Source organism: Vigna umbellata, chromosome 6 (genome assembly GCF_029865625.1).
Source record: "Vigna umbellata cultivar VRB3 chromosome 6, Vumbellata_1.0, whole genome shotgun sequence".
Lineage (NCBI taxonomy): Eukaryota > Viridiplantae > Streptophyta > Magnoliopsida > Fabales > Fabaceae > Vigna > Vigna umbellata.
Genome location: NC_142170.1, coordinates 29,917,646 through 29,935,706, shown reverse-complemented (window position 1 = coordinate 29,935,706; position 18,061 = coordinate 29,917,646). Strand labels below are relative to the sequence as shown.

The window sequence follows — 18,061 nt, the reverse complement described above, 5'->3', positions numbered from 1 at the left end:
AGGCCAAGTTAGCCTCACAAAACATAATAAAAATTTGATCTCCAACTGAACACAGCTTTACATTGAACAAAACATTAGTAGGACAAACAATTGATAAAACTACAACTCTGTATATAGCTTATCTCAAACAAACAAAATAAATGACAAAAATAATGAGAGTGCATGATAAAAATGTCAGAGTACTAGCATAGATAGACAATAATCTACCTTGGGAGTTGTAAAACTCGAGTTTCTGCTTGAGTAAATCCAAACTGCTAAACATCCGGAGCACAGGTTCGAATCCGCATTTGCTTTGACCCAATGTCTGTAATAACATAAGTAACATCAACAAAATCATCAAACCTTTGCAATAGAACAATTGCACAAAAAACATGATACTTGGGCCCAAGCCCATCAAATAATTAAGGTCAAATACTAGAAGCTAGCCAAGGAAAGCATAATTGCAGGCAATGAAGGTGCACCAGTGCAAGGTCTAGGAGTGCTTAGCCCATCTTCACTTTAAAGCACGTGTATATGGTGCTCATTCTAGATCTTTAGCACCCACCTTATGCTTGCACACGTGGCATTAGATCCACATTTGTAGGAATCTTTTAGCACCGTTGATACCCAAAATAGGAGCTGAATTCCTTCTATAAATTCACTCCTAGATCTCCTTTGTAATCACTTTTGAAGAATATTGAGTTTTACTCTGCTCATGCATTTTCAGCACCTTAAACTCTGTCCAAAAGTCATTCCAATGAGCTTCCCTTCTTCATCTAGCTTCCTTCCAGTGGAAGGCCGCCTGAGCTAGCTTTCAACCTCCCAAACAGCTCTTCAACCATCACTTATACAACTGATTTTCACTCTGCATCTCCGCTGCCCATCTCTGGTTTCCATTTTCCGCTGCATTCAACCTGTCACTCTTGCTGGAGCAACTCATCAAGTGGTATTCAGAGCCTAGGTTCTGCATCACGCTCCAGCTAAGTGTTCTTCCCATTCCATACTGTCATAAACACTTCCTTCGTGTTTTTCTTGAATCTGTGCACTGTTTCCTTAAGTTTTTCAATTCCAGTAGATTCCATTGTGTTGATTCGTTTGTTCCAGCTTTTAATTGCTTTATTGTTCATCATTTCAATCGGATCAATTCATTGATTTGAGTCTTTTAATTTTTTTTTAAAATCTGCATTGTTTTGTCCAGTCATGTGATTTGCTTGAATTTTGTCAAAAATCCTGAGTAATTTTGGTGCCTGGATAAATCTGTGAAACTGGATGTGTTTTTCAATAGAAGCACATCAGATGAGCAATGATTAAAGAGCTCAAGTGCATCTTGAATTCCATCACAGTGCACTGCCAATTGATGTAGTTTTTGAATCTGCTTTAAATTTTCTGAACTACAACGTGTGGAAATTTGCTTTCTGGTTGTGTTTGAATTCTTGGACTGCGTTGTGTGCATACCATATGAACATTGTATTGTCTAAAACAATAAAAACTGGTTGCACCAGTCAGCAGAATCCAGAATTCATTGCTAGAGCAGTTGGACCGAGCTGCACACACTTTGATTGAGTCTTTTCCTGATTTTTGAATCTGTCCAGCTTAGAACTCACTTCTGGACATCTCTTAATGCATTTCTAGAGTCTTGTTCAAGTTTAATTTGCTGTCCTGGAGTCATAAAAGTTGTTTACAGTTTTGTTTGAATCCTCAGCTGAAGTTTGGTTGGTGAATTGGTAAAATTTGGTGTTAAAAGGCAACTGAACTAGTGAAATTTTGATTTGCTAGCATTTAGCCTCTGCTGGCAGCTTGCACAAGTCATATTTGGTAAACTAAAGTTGCTCGAACCATTAAATTGAAAGTCCAAACACGTTTGTGCAAATTGACCATCTAAACCACCAATTTTCAACACTTTTTCTGATATAAGTTGCAGATTTTGAAAATTCAGAGTTTGGTATGATTAATGCATCAGATTCAATGTTAGATTGGTAGCAAAAGCTTGGTTCAATTGAATTAAAAGAAGTGCACAATTCAAATCTTACCATAAACTGCACTGTAAAAAGCTGTTTGAACCTGTACTAAGCAAATTTGAAAACTCTGATGCACATTTTTCAGCCTTCTGCCAGGCATTTTGTCAAACACTTTGCCTAGTTTAAATTTGGGTTCGAATTGATCATAACTGTAACTTATCTTTGTTTCTTGCTTTTCAAATCCACTCTAGATCCTTTTCTAAGTTCATTTTGAGTGCCACCATTTATTGGAAACCGATTAATTGATTGATTTAAGTTGTTTGAAAATCCTGCACATAAGCTGTTTGATAAAACTACAGTTGTGCATTCTGGTTTAACAGTTTTCGGGCAGCAGCAGTGTTGATTTTCTGGCTTAATAATTGATTATTGGTGGTTTGTATGAGCTCTATGTTGGGTGCAGAACTATCTCAAAACGTCCCACAACACTGGTAGCATCTTAGGGAGTGGATTGGAGCAAGGAAAGATCAACCTTGGGGCTGATTTTTGGTGCACAGAACCACGTTCTTCACTGGTCTGCATAAAATCTGGTTGCTGCAACAGCAGCATATTTCACTTAGCAGCTGTGAGATTAGTGTGAATCAACCAAATTCACTTCCTTTGAGAGAAGCCAGAGCTGCACACCACTTTTACTTTCTATTCTCTTGATTGTTTCATTTCTATTTCTTGCAAAAATACTTGTAATTGGCCATTAAATAAGTGACTTGGAAGAATTCACAAGTGTTCTTCCATCACTTGCAAACTTTGCTTTTAATTGTTCATATAAAATTGGTAGACAGTGAGTGTGTCTTGGATACAAAGTTCCAAGCCTCACTTAGGAGATCTCACTTCTTTCAATTTTTGCAAGCGCATAGGCCAAGTCTTAGAAGTCCGCATTTAGGGTCTAGTTTTCTTTGAGTTTGAGTGTGTCTTTAAACATTTAATGAATTTAGAGGTAATTTTGATTTAAAGAGTTTTAGTAAGTAACTAGGGATATATTTGGCAAGGCAAGACTTCGTATTTAAGCAACCTATACGGTTCACCTCTCTTACCTGAAATATTGTCCTCAAGTGAAAAAATTCTAGTCTTTACTTCAAGAAAACTTTTAAGTTCATCAAAATGTCTGGAAGACAATCCCCTAGAATTAGTGATCCTCCCAAAGATCAATTTTCATTCCAAACTCTCGTCAATCAACTCAATGAGATTGAGAGAAAAATAAGTCAAGAAAAAGTCCAAAGAGAGCTACATAGTGCCATGGTTGAAAATGAGTTGAAACTTTTGAGAAAGGAACAAGTCCGAAATAGGGAGAGAAGTTATAGTGGAGAGTCCCAATATGAACAAGAGGCCTTAAGAGTAGGAGAATATTATCATCAACCTTCTTCATCAAGAAGACATAGGAGATAATTTGAAAATCCTCCTACCCCTAAGGAAGTTAATGTAGTATTGCCTCATTTTCATGGAAAAGATAATGTTGAGGCTTACCTAGATTGGGAAATGAAGGTAGAGCAAATTTGTGCTTGCCATCAAGTGGGAGAAAAAAGAAAAGTCTCTCTTGCTACCCTAAGTTTTCAAGGATATGCAATGCACTGGTGGACTGCTACAGTCCAAGAGAGACTAAGACAGCGACTTCCTCCAATAAAACATTGGAATGAGCTTACAAATGCCCTTCGGAAAAGGCACATGCCCTCCTACTACAAAAGAGAACTCATGGATAAGCTCCAAAGATTGCAACAACAGTCTATGTCTGTTGAAGAAAGAAACTAAGTAAAATTACCTGGATAAATTCCATCTTCATTTTTCATGAGGAGTTCACAAATGCCATAAAACACGATCTAGGATATTAAGGAGTGAAAACACTGCACAAATAAAAGAAACATCAGAATCAAAAAAATTAGGATAATAATTTCAACCAAAGAAAACATCTACCTAAAAGAAAACAACTCCCAAGCTGACTTTGCATTAGGCATCTTTAGGAATGTCTGACGCATATTCTTTGTTAGTCAACAGAATATAATCTTTTTGAATTTCTGCGTGAAATCAAAGGTTAAAAATATTCAAAGGCAAGTTATCAACAGTACAGTATAGAAAAATATGATAGGAACATACTAAATTTGTATTTTTGGGGGCCTTTCAGCTTCTCAAACAATCGCCCTTCATCCATAGCCTTTGCCCGTAAACTACAAGTCTCATAATTTTCCCATAGATAAAAAAAGAAAGGAAAAGAAAAATCAACCTTAATTATCCCAAATGCATGCAAGCAAGAAGACAGTATTTAAAAATCAAAGTATGCAGACAACAATTGTGACAAATCTCATTCATAGACAGGACATCAAATTGCATACATCATACAAATCCTGAATGGCCCTAAAATGAAGGTGGAAAATTGCATAACCCACCGGTCCCAGGATATGAGGTGTTTCGGTCTCTCTCTATAGTATGTCAATATAAGAATAACCTCAGACTTCAACATCTAGGTGTTTAACTCTCAACACATTATGCAAATTTACCCTATCATAAACTTGGAAAACTTCTAATCGCACCAATTGAATTAGAAATACACTCGAGATCAATAGGACTCCATTCAAGGCTTGTAATGTGGCCAAGGTATAGGTGAGGTAGAAAGAGATAAAAATCAAGTCCAAAATCAAAGAGAGGTGTTATGAAAAATGAATGCATAAATCATTCATGAATGCATAACATAAACAATAAATGTTCTGAAATGTAAATAAACAGCAATGCATCACACAGTGGAATACTTGAATGAAAAGATGAAAAGATATCTCTACCATAATGTTTTGATTTTATTTGTGCGCCTCATCCTCTTTCGGAAACTTAAATTTCCGTTTCAAAAAAATCTACAAAATACAACAAGTAAGCAATGTTAAAAAGAAAACAACCACAACAACAAAACCATTAGTTGAAGCAATTCAAACTTTGAGAACAAATTTGAACTCAAATGGCAGAGCACTAAGTTCTAACCTTTAAGGCCTAAGTCTTATGTCTTAATATACTAAGCCTAATCCCTAATCATACTTTGACCTAAGCCTTTAAGCCGTATGCCCTATGCCCTATGCCCTATGCCCTATGCCCTATGCCCTATGCCCTATGCCCTATGCCCTATGCCCTATGCCCTATGCCCTATGCCCTATGCCCTATGCCCTATGCCCTATGCCCTATGCCCTATGCCCTATGCCCTATGCCCTATGCCCTATGCCCTATGCCCTATGCCCTATGCCCTATGCCCTATGCCCTATGCCCTATGCCCTATGCCCTATGCCCTATGCCCTATGCCCTATGCCCTAAGCCCTATGCCCTATGCCCTATGCCCTATGCCCTATGCCCTATGCCCTATGCCCTATGCCCTATGCCCTATGCCCTATGCCCTATGCCCTATGCCCTATGCCCTATGCCCTATGCCCTATGCCCTATGCCCTATGCCCTATGCCCTATGCCCTATGCCCTATGCCCTATGCCCTATGCCCTATGCCCTATGCCCTATGCCCTATGCCCTATGCCCTATGCCCTATGCCCTATGCCCTACGCCCTACGCCCTATGCCTCCAAATGGTACTCATACAATGCTAAACAATTCTTGGTTCAAAATAAATAGTGTCATAAGGAGAACATAAGATTTCTTATCTGTCACTACTACAATTGAAGGAGTAGCTCTTGGGAGTCGAGGGACACAACAGTGCCAATAATGAGGGTGGTAGCGTTGGAAACAACTACGACTTCATCGAGTAGTACATAATTCAAGCCTCCAAGCTACACAATAAAGAAAAATCATGATAAGACAAACAATTTTCAATTGCGGACAATTACTACAACTAATTATATTTGAAGACATAACAAATCAAATGCAATATTGTACCTTATCTTTCATCTTCAACCAAACATTTGTTACATTTTGATCGTTGACAGTTATTGGTGGACCCAAACACTGGGTAACAGTTTCCATTTCAGCAAGTATCTTATTCTTTCTTAAAGCCAATAAAATTCAATTAGTTTTAGAGCAATAATGAACTTGAATAATTTCATAGTGAAAAAGATAAACATAATAACTCATCGGTAGATAACGAAATTTTTTCTAAAATGAACGAGAAATATATGGAATTACAAATTTCAAAGAATACCTTTTATGAAGTCAACTACTTTCTCCGCTCCTAGTTGGGTTGCAAAGTATTTATTGCGAAGACTCCCACAAGATGTATAAATCACTTGTAACAAAACAAATAGAAAGACATAGTAAAATTATCATGGTTAATTGCACAATTGATATTGTAGACAAGAAACTCTTCCTTTACAACAAGGGAACAATTACAAAACTGGTTCCAATTTACCTAGTGTTATTTTGAACTGTGACAAACACTCTTTAAAATATTATAACATATGTAATCCTTGGATAAAAATAAAATACCAATATTTGTTGATAAAAAATCATTTTCAACTAAGAGCATATGTTTGTGTCACCAGCACATGGAAATCAAATTAATGACATTTTTCTTGAAAAGTGGTAGCATGATATAAGTTTGATTCTCATATTTAAAAAGAACATACCATATCCTTGTCGGACATTACAAGAAGTCACAACCCGTAAGTAACCTTCCCCACATGTGCAGATAAACGTGTTGCTCCAGACAAAATAAGACGAACTCTACCTCCTAAACCCTCCTTTGCCCGATGATGATTAGCAAAGCCGTAATCCATTTTATGCACAAAACAGTTGGTACTAATTATCCACCACACCTCATTAAATTGTAGAATTTTGTACATATTATCCACCACACCTTACTAAATTGTAGAATTTTGAAAGCTGGTAAATTAAAGCTCACCAATTCCGGTAGGGATTATGGCTAGGGCATGAGCGTTTCTTTCTTATATCAAGGATGTTTTAGATGAACTATCATTCAACCCCTGCAGCCACGAAAAAGAATGAGGTTTAAGAAAAACATAATCTTAAATAATTGAACCTTCTATTAAGGTTTTACCAGCAAGTCTCAAGTTGTATGCTTATATTTAGAGCTAAGATTAGGGTAAGAGTTATGATTAGGGTTAGAGTAAGGATTATGATTATGGTCAAGGATGCGATTAAGGATTAAATAGAAAAAAAATATTACATGGCCACAAATGTTGCAACTTTTCTCACAACATCAAAGCTTTTGAGATAACAGTTCCTTGATAGCAGCAACTCTTTGTACAATAATAGATGACAAAAATAAATTTTAATTGCATTTGAGTATAAGCATGAACATGGTGTAGAAACAAGATAACGAAGGGGTGACATACCCAAGGTATCGTATAAAGGTACACAATAAAGTTCGAGTCCATGAGCATTGCAGGCTGGCGATTTTTTTGTCAACATGATAAAGACCATTGGGTGAAAGTAGTTCAGGAGCCAAGGATACCCATAACTGGCACAATATAAGCATAGAGATATAATTAAAGAATTGAAACTCTCTGAATAGAGTAGATATTCAATATATCAAAAACAAAACTTCATTGCAGAAATATCTTATTCTCCTTTCAGCTCAATCAAGATCAAACTCTCCACCAAATAAACAACAAAATAGACATAAAAATTGTAATAAATACTCAAACCCCAAATACAAGTAAATGTCAACACATGAATACTGCAGAAAACTCCCACATGTAGGGTAACTACTTCCAGGCAAGCAGCAAAATTAAGATGGAAAAAGCACAGAAAACAAAAGGCAAGGGAATTAAAAATAAAATTTACCTCCATGCTCATAATTCATTCTGCCGGATTGGCACCCTGCAAACCAGTATATATATGAATTAAGCTCAAAAGAACAAAATGCTAGAAAATAAAAAAATTATCATATCATATGCAAAAAAACAAAATATCAAAACATATAAACAAGGATCCAATATGCAAACTTATGTACAAAAGGGGAATCTGTCATATGCTAAGCACTTCAACACATGAAATCAAGTTTTTGAATCAACTAAAAATTACCTAAAGAAAAAAAGATTAATATAGTACCTGTATTGTTCAACTGAAGATTTAGTCACAATTGGTGCAGATTTCTTCTCGCGATAACCCATGCCAAATTCTTCAGCAATTACCCATGAAGGCTGCCAAAGGAGTTAGAATTAATATGTTGAAACAAAATAAAGGTAAACTTTGTGGACAAAATAAAGGTAAACAAAAATCACGTGCTCCACTTTTGTTGTTTCAGGACAACTTTGTGCTCCTTTAATTCCATTCTTTTGGTCTGATTTTCAATCCTGCACAAATATATCACACAACTTAATATTCTCTTGGCTAAACAGATTGCAAGATACAATGCACAAGATAAAGAATTCTCCCTTTCCCGGTCTTGCACAATTGACGTGGAAAATGGATCCTAGTTGCACTTAATTTACTATCTTGTGCACTAACCTTCCTATTCTCATCAATCCAAAGCTGCACAGATATTTAAACTTCAATCAGTAGGGTATCCATTCAATACTATCACTTAAGAGCTAAAACCGAAGCAACAATTCAAAACAAGGGTAAGTTAGACAACTTCCCTATTTGGATGGTTGTTTCTAGCCTGCTCCAAGCTCCACACTGAGGTGTTGTTGCTGCTGTCTACTCAGAAATACTTGACTCCAATTAGACTCTAATTGAGATGGAACTAAATGGCAATCAAGAGTATACCAAAATCAAACTAACATCTGCACATAAATCAGCAAACAAATTTAAAAAATTGGAAGTGAATGTCGTAGTAGTAAACAATTTTAAAAGTTGAAGTAAATGCAATAGAAATTTTCTCTTTTGTTATCTTGATTGCACTCCAGTTTAAGCAATCTGCACAAGAAACAATTAGCAAGTCAGTTAGGCTTATAGGTTCATCTTAAGTTGTACTACATAGAAACTATAAATTGCACTAATCTATCACATATACAACATAAAAGCTATCTAAACATATTCAAAATGGTTCAAACAGTCTAAGAACTACTACAATATCTATTTCTATCACAAACCAAAAATTTGTCTACCTAAAGCCTAACTTACTTGACAGTCTTAAGTTAAAATGCAAGAATTGTAACTACCCTATAATAAAACCTCAAGGTAAGTGCCAAAACAAGTTTTGAATGTTAAAAGGTTACAAAAGACTGAACAAGTTACTAAGAATCATTAGCAAATCAAAATATACCTGTACTACTAAAAATTACAGCACTAACTAATAAAATTAGGCTAATAAAACTGCACTAGTTCTAAAATATGATTTTAACACTACCTAATAACAAAGTAACTATGCACACAACTTTAAAATCACTTAACTGAACTAACTGAACTCATATTTGCTTCAAAAGGGTGAAAATATACAATCTGACTATATAAATCTAAGAAACTGGATTAAATCTAACAAAAACAGCACATAACAATAAGTACTCCTACAAACACAACTTAAAAACTAACTAACCTGATTCCTACAGGTTTCAAACAACTAATAAAAGCTAGAAACAAAGTTAACTACTATAATTCATGCTAGATTCGAATTTTGACCTATTCACTAAAATCTATCCACTAAAACTACGCCTTTTTGAAAGCTATGCAGAATTATGACTTACTAAACCAAGGGAAATGTAACAGAAGCTATCTTAACAAGTTCTAATAGGTAAAAATTAATGTAGAAAGCTTAAAAACAATACAAAAAAGTACTATACAAAAATTCACTATGCAAAGCTGAAATTTAAAACTAATCTAATAACTATAAATTAGAATGAACATATAAAATCTGAACAAACCTAATACTACTATAATCAACTAAACAATAACTGAGCAATTTCAAATTCATCTAACTATGTTATGACTACAGGTATTTACAAACATGAAACTAAAAATACAAAAACTAGCTTATGCCTAGACTAATGCTACTGAATAGATCAAAGACCAAAAAGATCCTGCAATTCTTATTAATATCAGATTTTAAATAATGATTTGAGCATAGCAAACACGTAGTATTAAATATCATATATATGAAGATATCCCAAAAGAATGCAGCACCAGAGATTCCAATGCATCACCACCTATGTCAAGTATTCATCAGTATAAATCAGAATAAATGTAAAGTCTCAGCAGCTCAATGAAACATACCAAGGAATTTAATTAAGAAAGCTACCTGCATAGAGATTGGTTCTGTAGGAAATCACACTTATACATTTATTCTACAACTAAATACAAAAGTGATATCTAATAACAAAGTAACCTTCCTATTTTCATCAATCCAAAGCTGCACAAATATTTAAACTTCAATCAGTAGGGTATCCATTCAATACTATCACTTAAGTGCTAAAACCGAAGCAACAATTCAAAACAAAGGTAAGTTAGACAACTTCCCTATTTGGATGGTTGTTTCTAGCCTGCTCCAAGCTCCACACTGAGGTGTTGTTGCTGTTGTCTACTCAGAAATACTTGAATCCAATTAGACTCTAATTGAGATGGAACTAAATGGAAATGAAGAATATAAATCAGCAAACAAATTTAAAAAATTGGAAGTGAATGTCGTAGTAGTAAACAATTTTAAAAGTTGAAGTAAATGCAATAGAAATTTTCTCTTTTGTTATCTTGATTGCGCTCCAGTTTAAGTAATCTGCACAAGAAACAATTAGCAAGTCAGTTACACTAAACTCTCTCAATTTGCCAATAGACTTAGGCCAAGTTAGCCTCACAAAACATAATAAAAATTTGATCTCCGACTGAACACAACTTTACATTGAACAAAACATTAGTAGGACAAACAATTGATAAAACTACAACTCTGTATATAGCTTATCTCAAACAAACAAAATAAATGACAAAAATAATGAGAGTGCATGATAAAAATGTCAGAGTACTAGCATAGATAGACAATAATCTACCTTGGGAGTTGTAAAACTCGAGTTTCTGCTTGAGTAAATCCAAACTGCTAAACATCCGGAGCACAGGTTCGAATCCGCATTTGCTTTGACCCAATGTCTGTAATAACATAAGTAACATCAACAAAATCATCAAACCTTTGCAATAGAACAATTGCACAAAAAACATGATACTTGGGCCCAAGCCCATCAAATAATTAAGGTCAAATACTAGAAGCTAGCCAAGGAAAGCATAATTGCAGGCAATGAAGGTGCACCAGTGCAAGGTCTAGGAGTGCTTAGCCCATCTTCACTTTAAAGCACGTGTATATGGTGCTCATTCTAGATCTTTAGCACCCACCTTATGCTTGCACACGTGGCATTAGATCCACATTTGTAGGAATCTTTTAGCACCGTTGATACCCAAAATAGGAGCTGAATTCCTTCTATAAATTCACTCCTAGATCTCCTTTGTAATCACTTTTGAAGAATATTGAGTTTTACTCTGCTCATGCATTTTCAGCACCTTAAACTCTGTCCAAAAGTCAATCCAATGAGCTTCCCTTCTTCATCTAGCTTCCTTCCAGTGGAAGGCCGCCTGAGCTAGCTTTCAACCTCCCAAACAGCTCTTCAACCATCACTTATACAACTGATTTTCACTCTGCATCTCCGCTGCCCATCTCTGGTTTCCATTTTCCGCTGCATTCAACCTGTCACTCTTGCTGGAGCAACTCATCAAGTGGTATTCAGAGCCTAGGTTCTGCATCACGCTCCAGCTAAGTGTTCTTCCCATTCCATACTATCATAAACACTTCCTTCGTGTTTTTCTTGAATCTGTGCACTGTTTCCTTAAGTTTTTCAATTCCAGTAGATTCCATTGTGTTGATTCGTTTGTTCCAGCTTTTAATTGCTTTATTGTTCATCATTTCAATCGGATCAATTCATTGATTTGAGTCTTTTAATTTTTTTTTAAAATCTGCATTGTTTTGTCCAGTCATGTGATTTGCTTGAATTTTGTCAAAAATCCTGAGTAATTTTGGTGCCTGGATAAATCTGTGAAACTGGATGTGTTTTTCAATAGAAGCACATCAGATGAGCAATGATTAAAGAGCTCAAGTGCATCTTGAATTCCATCACAGTGCACTGCCAATTGATGTAGTTTTTGAATCTGCTTTAAATTTTCTGAACTACAACGTGTGGAAATTTGCTTTCTGGTTGTGTTTGAATTCTTGGACTGCGTTGTGTGCATACCATATGAACATTGTATTGTCTAAGACAACAAAAACTGGTTGCACCAGTCAGCAGAATCCAGAATTCATTGCTAGAGCAGTTGGACCGAGCTGCACACACTTTGATTGAGTCTTTTCCTGATTTTTGAATCTGTCCAGCTTAGAACTCACTTCTGGACATCTCTTAATGCATTTCTAGAGTCTTGTTCAAGTTTAATTTGCTGTCCTGGAGTCATAAAAGTTGTTTACAGTTTTGTTTGAATCCTCAGCTGAAGTTTGGTTGGTGAATTGGTAAAATTTGGTGTTAAAAGGCAACTGAACTAGTGAAATTTTGATTTGCTAGCATTTAGCCTCTGCTGGCAGCTTGCACAAGTCATATTTGGTAAACTAAAGTTGCTCGAACCATTAAATTGAAAGTCCAAACACGTTTGTGCAAATTGACCATCTAAACCACCAATTTTCAACACTTTTTCTGATATAAGTTGCAGATTTTGAAAATTCAGAGTTTGGTATGATTAATGCATCAGATTCAATGTTAGATTGGTAGCAAAAGCTTGGTTCAATTGAATTAAAAGAAGTGCACAATTCAAATCTTACCATAAACTGCACTGTAAAAAGCTGTTTGAACCTGTACTAAGCAAATTTGAAAACTCTGATGCACATTTTTCAGCCTTCTGCCAGGCATTTTGTCAAACACTTTGCCTAGTTTAAATTTGGGTTCGAATTGATCATAGCTGCAACTTATCTTTGTTTCTTGCTTTTCAAATCCACTCTAGATCCTTTCCTAAGTTCATTTTGAGTGCCACCATTTATTGGAAACATTGATTTAAGTTGTTTGAAAATCCTGCACATAAGCTGTTTGATAAAACTACAGTTGTGCATTCTGGTTTAACAGTTTTCGGGCAGCAGCAGTGTTGATTTTCTGGCTTAATAATTGATTATTGGTGGTTTGTATGAGCTCTATGTTGGGTTCAGAACTATCTCAAAACGTCCCACAACACTGGTAGCATCTTAGGGAGTGGATTGTAGCAAGGAAAGATCAACATTGGGGCTGATTTTTGGTGCAGCAGAACCACGTTCTTCACTGGTCTGCATAAAATCTGGTTGCTGCAACAGCAGCATATTTCACTTAGCAGCTGTGAGATTAGTGTGAATCAACCAAATTCACTTCCTTTGAGAGAAGCCAGAGCTGCACACCACTTTTACTTTCTATTCTCTTGATTGTTTCATTTCTATTTCTTGCAAAAATACTTGTAATTGGCCATTAAATAAGTGACTTGGAAGAATTCACAAGTGTTCTTCCATCACTTGCAAACTTTGCTTTTAATTGTTCATATAAAATTGGTAGACAGTGAGTGTGTCTTGGATACAAAGTTCCAAGCCTCACTTAGGAGATCTCACTTCTTTCAATTTTTGCAAGCGCATAGGCCAAGTCTTAGAAGTCCGCATTTAGGGTCTAGTTTTCTTTGAGTTTGAGTGTGTCTTTAAACATTTAATGAATTTAGAGGTAATTTTGATTTAAAGACTTTTAGTAAGTAACTAGGGATATATTTGGCAAGGCAAGACTTCGTATTTAAGCAACCTATACGGTTCACCTCTCTTACCTGGAATATTGTCCTCAAGTGAAAAAATTCTAGTCTTTACTTCAAGAAAACTTTTAAGTTCATCAAAATGTCTGGAAGACAATCCCCTAGAATTAGTGATCCTCCCAAAGATCAATTTTCATTCCAAACTCTCGTCAATCAACTCAATGAGATTGAGAGAAAAATAAGTCAAGAAAAAGTCCAAAGAGAGCTACATAAGTGCCATGGTTGAAAATGAGTTGAAACTTTTGAGAAAGGAACAAGTCCGAAATAGGGAGAGAAGTTATAGTGGAGAGTCCCAATATGAACAAGAGGCCTTAAGAGTAGGAGAATATTATCATCAACCTTCTTCATCAAGAAGACATAGGAGGGAATTTGAAAATCCTCCTACCCTAAGGAAGTTAATGTAGTATTGCCTCATTTTCATGGAAAAGATAATGTTAAGGCTTACCCTAGATTGGGAAATGAAGGTAGAGCAAATTTGTGCTTGCCATCAAGTGGGAGAAGAAAGAAAAGTCTCTCTTGCTACCCTAAGTTTTCAAGGATATGCAATGCACTGGTGGACTGCTACAGTCCAAGAGAGACTAAGACAGCGACTTCCTCCAATAAAACATTGGAATGAGCTTACAAATGCCCTTCGGAAAAGGCACATGCCCTCCTACTTACAAAAGAGAACTCATAGGATAAGCTCCAAAGATTGCAACAACAGTCTATGTCTGTTGAAGAAAGAAACTAAGTAAAATTACCTGGATAAATTCCATCTTCATTTTTCATGAGGAGTCACACATGCCATAAAACACGATCTAGGATATTAAGGAGTGAAAACACTGCACAAATAAAAGAAACATCAGAATCAAAAAAATTAGGATAATAATTTCAACCAAAGAAAACATCTACCTAAAAGCAAACAACTCCCAAACTGACTTTGCATTAGGCATCTTTAGGAATGTCTGACGCATATTCTTTGTTAGTCAACAGAATATAATCTTTTTGAATTTCTGCGTGAAATCAAAGGTTAAAAATATTCAAAGGCAAGTTATCTACAGTATAGTATAGAAAAATATGATAGGAACATACTAAATTTGTATTTTTGGGAGCCTTTCAGCTTCTCAAACAATCGCCCTTCATCCATAGCCTTTGCCCGTAAACTACAAGTCTCATAATTTTCCCATAGATAAAAAAAGAAAGGAAAAGAAAAATCAACCTTAATTATCCCAAATGCATGCAAGCAAGAAGACAGTATTTAAAAATCAAAGTATGCAGACAACAATTGTGACAAATCTCATTCATAGACAGGACATCAAATTGCATACATCATACAAATCCTGAATGGCCCTAAAATGAAGGTGGAAAATTGCATAACCCACCGGTCCTAGGATATGAGGTGTTTCGGTCTCTCTCTATAGTATGTCAATATAAGAATAACCTCAGACTTCAACATCTAGGTGTTTAACTCTCAACACATTATGCAAATTTACCCTATCATAAACTTGGAAAACTTCTAATCGCACCAATTGAATTAGAAATACACTCGAGATCAATAGGACTGCAATCAAGGCTTGTAATGTGGCCAAGGTATAGGTGAGGTAGAAAGAGATAAAAATCAAGTCCAAAATCAAAGAGAGGTGTTATGAAAAATGAATGCATAAATCATTCATGAATGCATAACATAAACAATAAATGTTCTGAAATGTAAATAAACAGCAATGCATCACACTGTGGAATACTTGAATGAAAAGATGAAAAGATATCTCTACCATAATGTTTTGATTTTATTTGTGCGCCTCATCCTCTTTCGGAAACTTAAATTTCCGTTTCAAAAAAATCTACAAAATACAACAAGTAAGCAATGTTAAAAAGAAAACAACCACAACAACAAAACCATTAGTTGAAGCAATTCAAACTTTGAGAACAAATTTGAACTCAAATGGCAGAGCACTAAGTTCTAACCTTTAAGGCCTAAGTCTTATGTCTTAATATACTAAGCCTAATCCCTAATCATACTTTGACCTAAGCCTTTAAGCCGTAAGCCCTATGCCCTATGCCCTATGCCCTATGCCCTATGCCCTATGCCCTATGCCCTATGCCCTATGCCCTATGCCCTATGCCCTATGCCCTATGCCCTATGCCCTATGCCCTATGCCCTAAGCCCTATGCCCTATGCCCTATGCCCTATGCCCTATGCCCTATGCCCTATGTCCTATGTCCTATGCCCTATGCCCTATGCCCTATGCCCTATGCCCTATGCCCTATGCCCTATGCCCTATGCCCTATGCCCTATGCCCTATGCCCTATGCCCTATGCCCTACGCCCTACGCCCTATGCCTCCAAATGGTACTCATACAATGCTAAACAATTCTTGGTTCAAAATAAATAGTGTCATAAGGAGAACATAAGATTTCTTATCTGTCACTACTACAATTGAAGGAGTAGCTCTTGGGAGTCGAGGGACACAACAGTGCCAATAATGAGGGTGGTAGCGTTGGAAACAACTACGACTTCATCTAGTAGTACATAATTCAAGCCTCCAAGCTACACAATAAAGAAAAATCATGATAAGACAAACAATTTTCAATTGCGGACAATTACTACAACTAATTATATTTGAAGACATAACAAATCAAATGCAATATTGTACCTTATCTTTCATCTTCAACCAAACATTTGTTACATTTTGATCGTTGACAGTTATTGGTGGACCCAAACACTGGGTAACAGTTTCCATTTCAGCAAGTATCTTATTCTTTCTTAAAGCCAATAAAATTCAATTAGTTTTAGAGCAATAATGAACTTGAATAATTTCATAGTGAAAAAGATAAACATAATAACTCATCGGTAGATAACGAAATTTTTTCTAAAATGTACGAGAAATATATGGAATTACAAATTTCAAAGAATACCTTTTATGAAGTCAACTACTTTCTCCGCTCCTAGTTGGGTTGCAAAGTATTTATTGCGAAGACTCCCACAAGATGTATAAATCACTTGTAACAAAACAAATAGAAAGACATAGTAAAATTATCATGGTTAATTGCACAATTGATATTGTAGACAAGAAACTCTTCCTTTACAACAAGGGAACAATTACAAAACTGGTTCCATTCTACCTAGTGTTATTTTGAACTGTGACAAACACTCTTTAAAATATTATAACATATGTAATCCTTGGATAAAAATAAAATACCAATATTTGTTGATAAAAAATCATTTTCAACTAAGAGCATATGTTTGTGTCACCATCACATGGAAATCAAATTAATGACATTTTTCTTGAAAAGTGGTAGCATGATATAAGTTTGATTCTCATATTTAAAAAGAACATACCATATCCTTGTCGGACATTACAAGAAGTCACAACCCGTAAGTAACCTTCCCCACATGTGCAGATAAACGTGTTGCTCCAGACAAAATAAGACGAACTCTACCTCCTAAACCTTCCTTTGCCCGATGATGATTAGCAAAGCCGTAATCCATTTTATGCACAAAACAGTTGGTACTAATTATCCACCACACCTCATTAAATTGTAGAATTTTGTACATATTATCCACCACACCTTACTAAATTGTAGAATTTTGAAAGCTGGTAAATTAAAGCTCACCAATTCCGGTAGGGATTATGGCTAGGGCATGAGCGTTTCTTTCTTATATCAAGGATGTTTTAGATGAACTATCATTCAACCCCTGCAGCCACGAAAAAGAATGAGGTTTAAGAAAAACATAATCTTAAATAATTGAACCTTCTATTAAGGTTTTACCAGCAAGTCTCAAGTTGTATGCTTATATTTAGAGCTAAGATTAGGGTAAGAGTTATGATTAGGGTTAGAGTAAGGATTATGATTATGGTCAAGGATGCGATTAAGGATTAAATAGAAAAAAAATATTACATGGCCACAAATGTTGCAACTTTTCTCACAACATCAAAGCTTTTGAGATAACAGTTCCTTGATAGCAGCAACTCTTTGTACAATAATAGATGACAAAAATAAATTTTAATTGCATTTGAGTATAAGCATGAACATGGTGTAGAAACAAGATAACGAAGGGGTGACATACCCAAGGTATCGTATAAAGGTACACAATAAAGTTCGAGTCCATGAGCATTGCAGGCTGGCGATTTTTTTGTCAACATGATAAAGACCATTGGGTGAAAGTAGTTCAGGAGCCAAGGATACCCATAACTGGCACAATATAAGCATAGAGATATAATTAAAGAATTGAAACTCTCTGAATAGAGTAGATATTCAATATATCAAAAACAAAACTTCATTGCAGAAATATCTTATTCTCCTTTCAGCTCAATCAAGATCAAACTCTCCACCAAATAAACAACAAAATAGACATAAAAATTGTAATAAATACTCAAACCCCAAATACAAGTAAATGTCAACACATGAATACTGCAGAAAACTCCCACATGTAGGGTAACTACT

At 35.6% G+C, this 18,061-nt stretch overlaps 1 long non-coding RNA gene across 1 annotated transcript; it reads right to left on the bottom strand.

Moving 5' to 3' along the window:
• Nucleotides 1-209: 209 nt before the first annotated feature.
• On the bottom strand, nucleotides 210-5,731 carry LOC148197195 (uncharacterized). The gene is made up of 5 exons (XR_015780063.1): nucleotides 4,760-5,731; nucleotides 4,080-4,150; nucleotides 3,900-4,000; nucleotides 3,456-3,829; nucleotides 210-304 (listed from the first exon to the last, which is right to left on the bottom strand). It is a non-coding gene; the product is annotated as an uncharacterized LOC148197195 (long non-coding RNA).
• Between the last annotated feature and the right edge of the window lie 12,330 nt (nucleotides 5,732-18,061).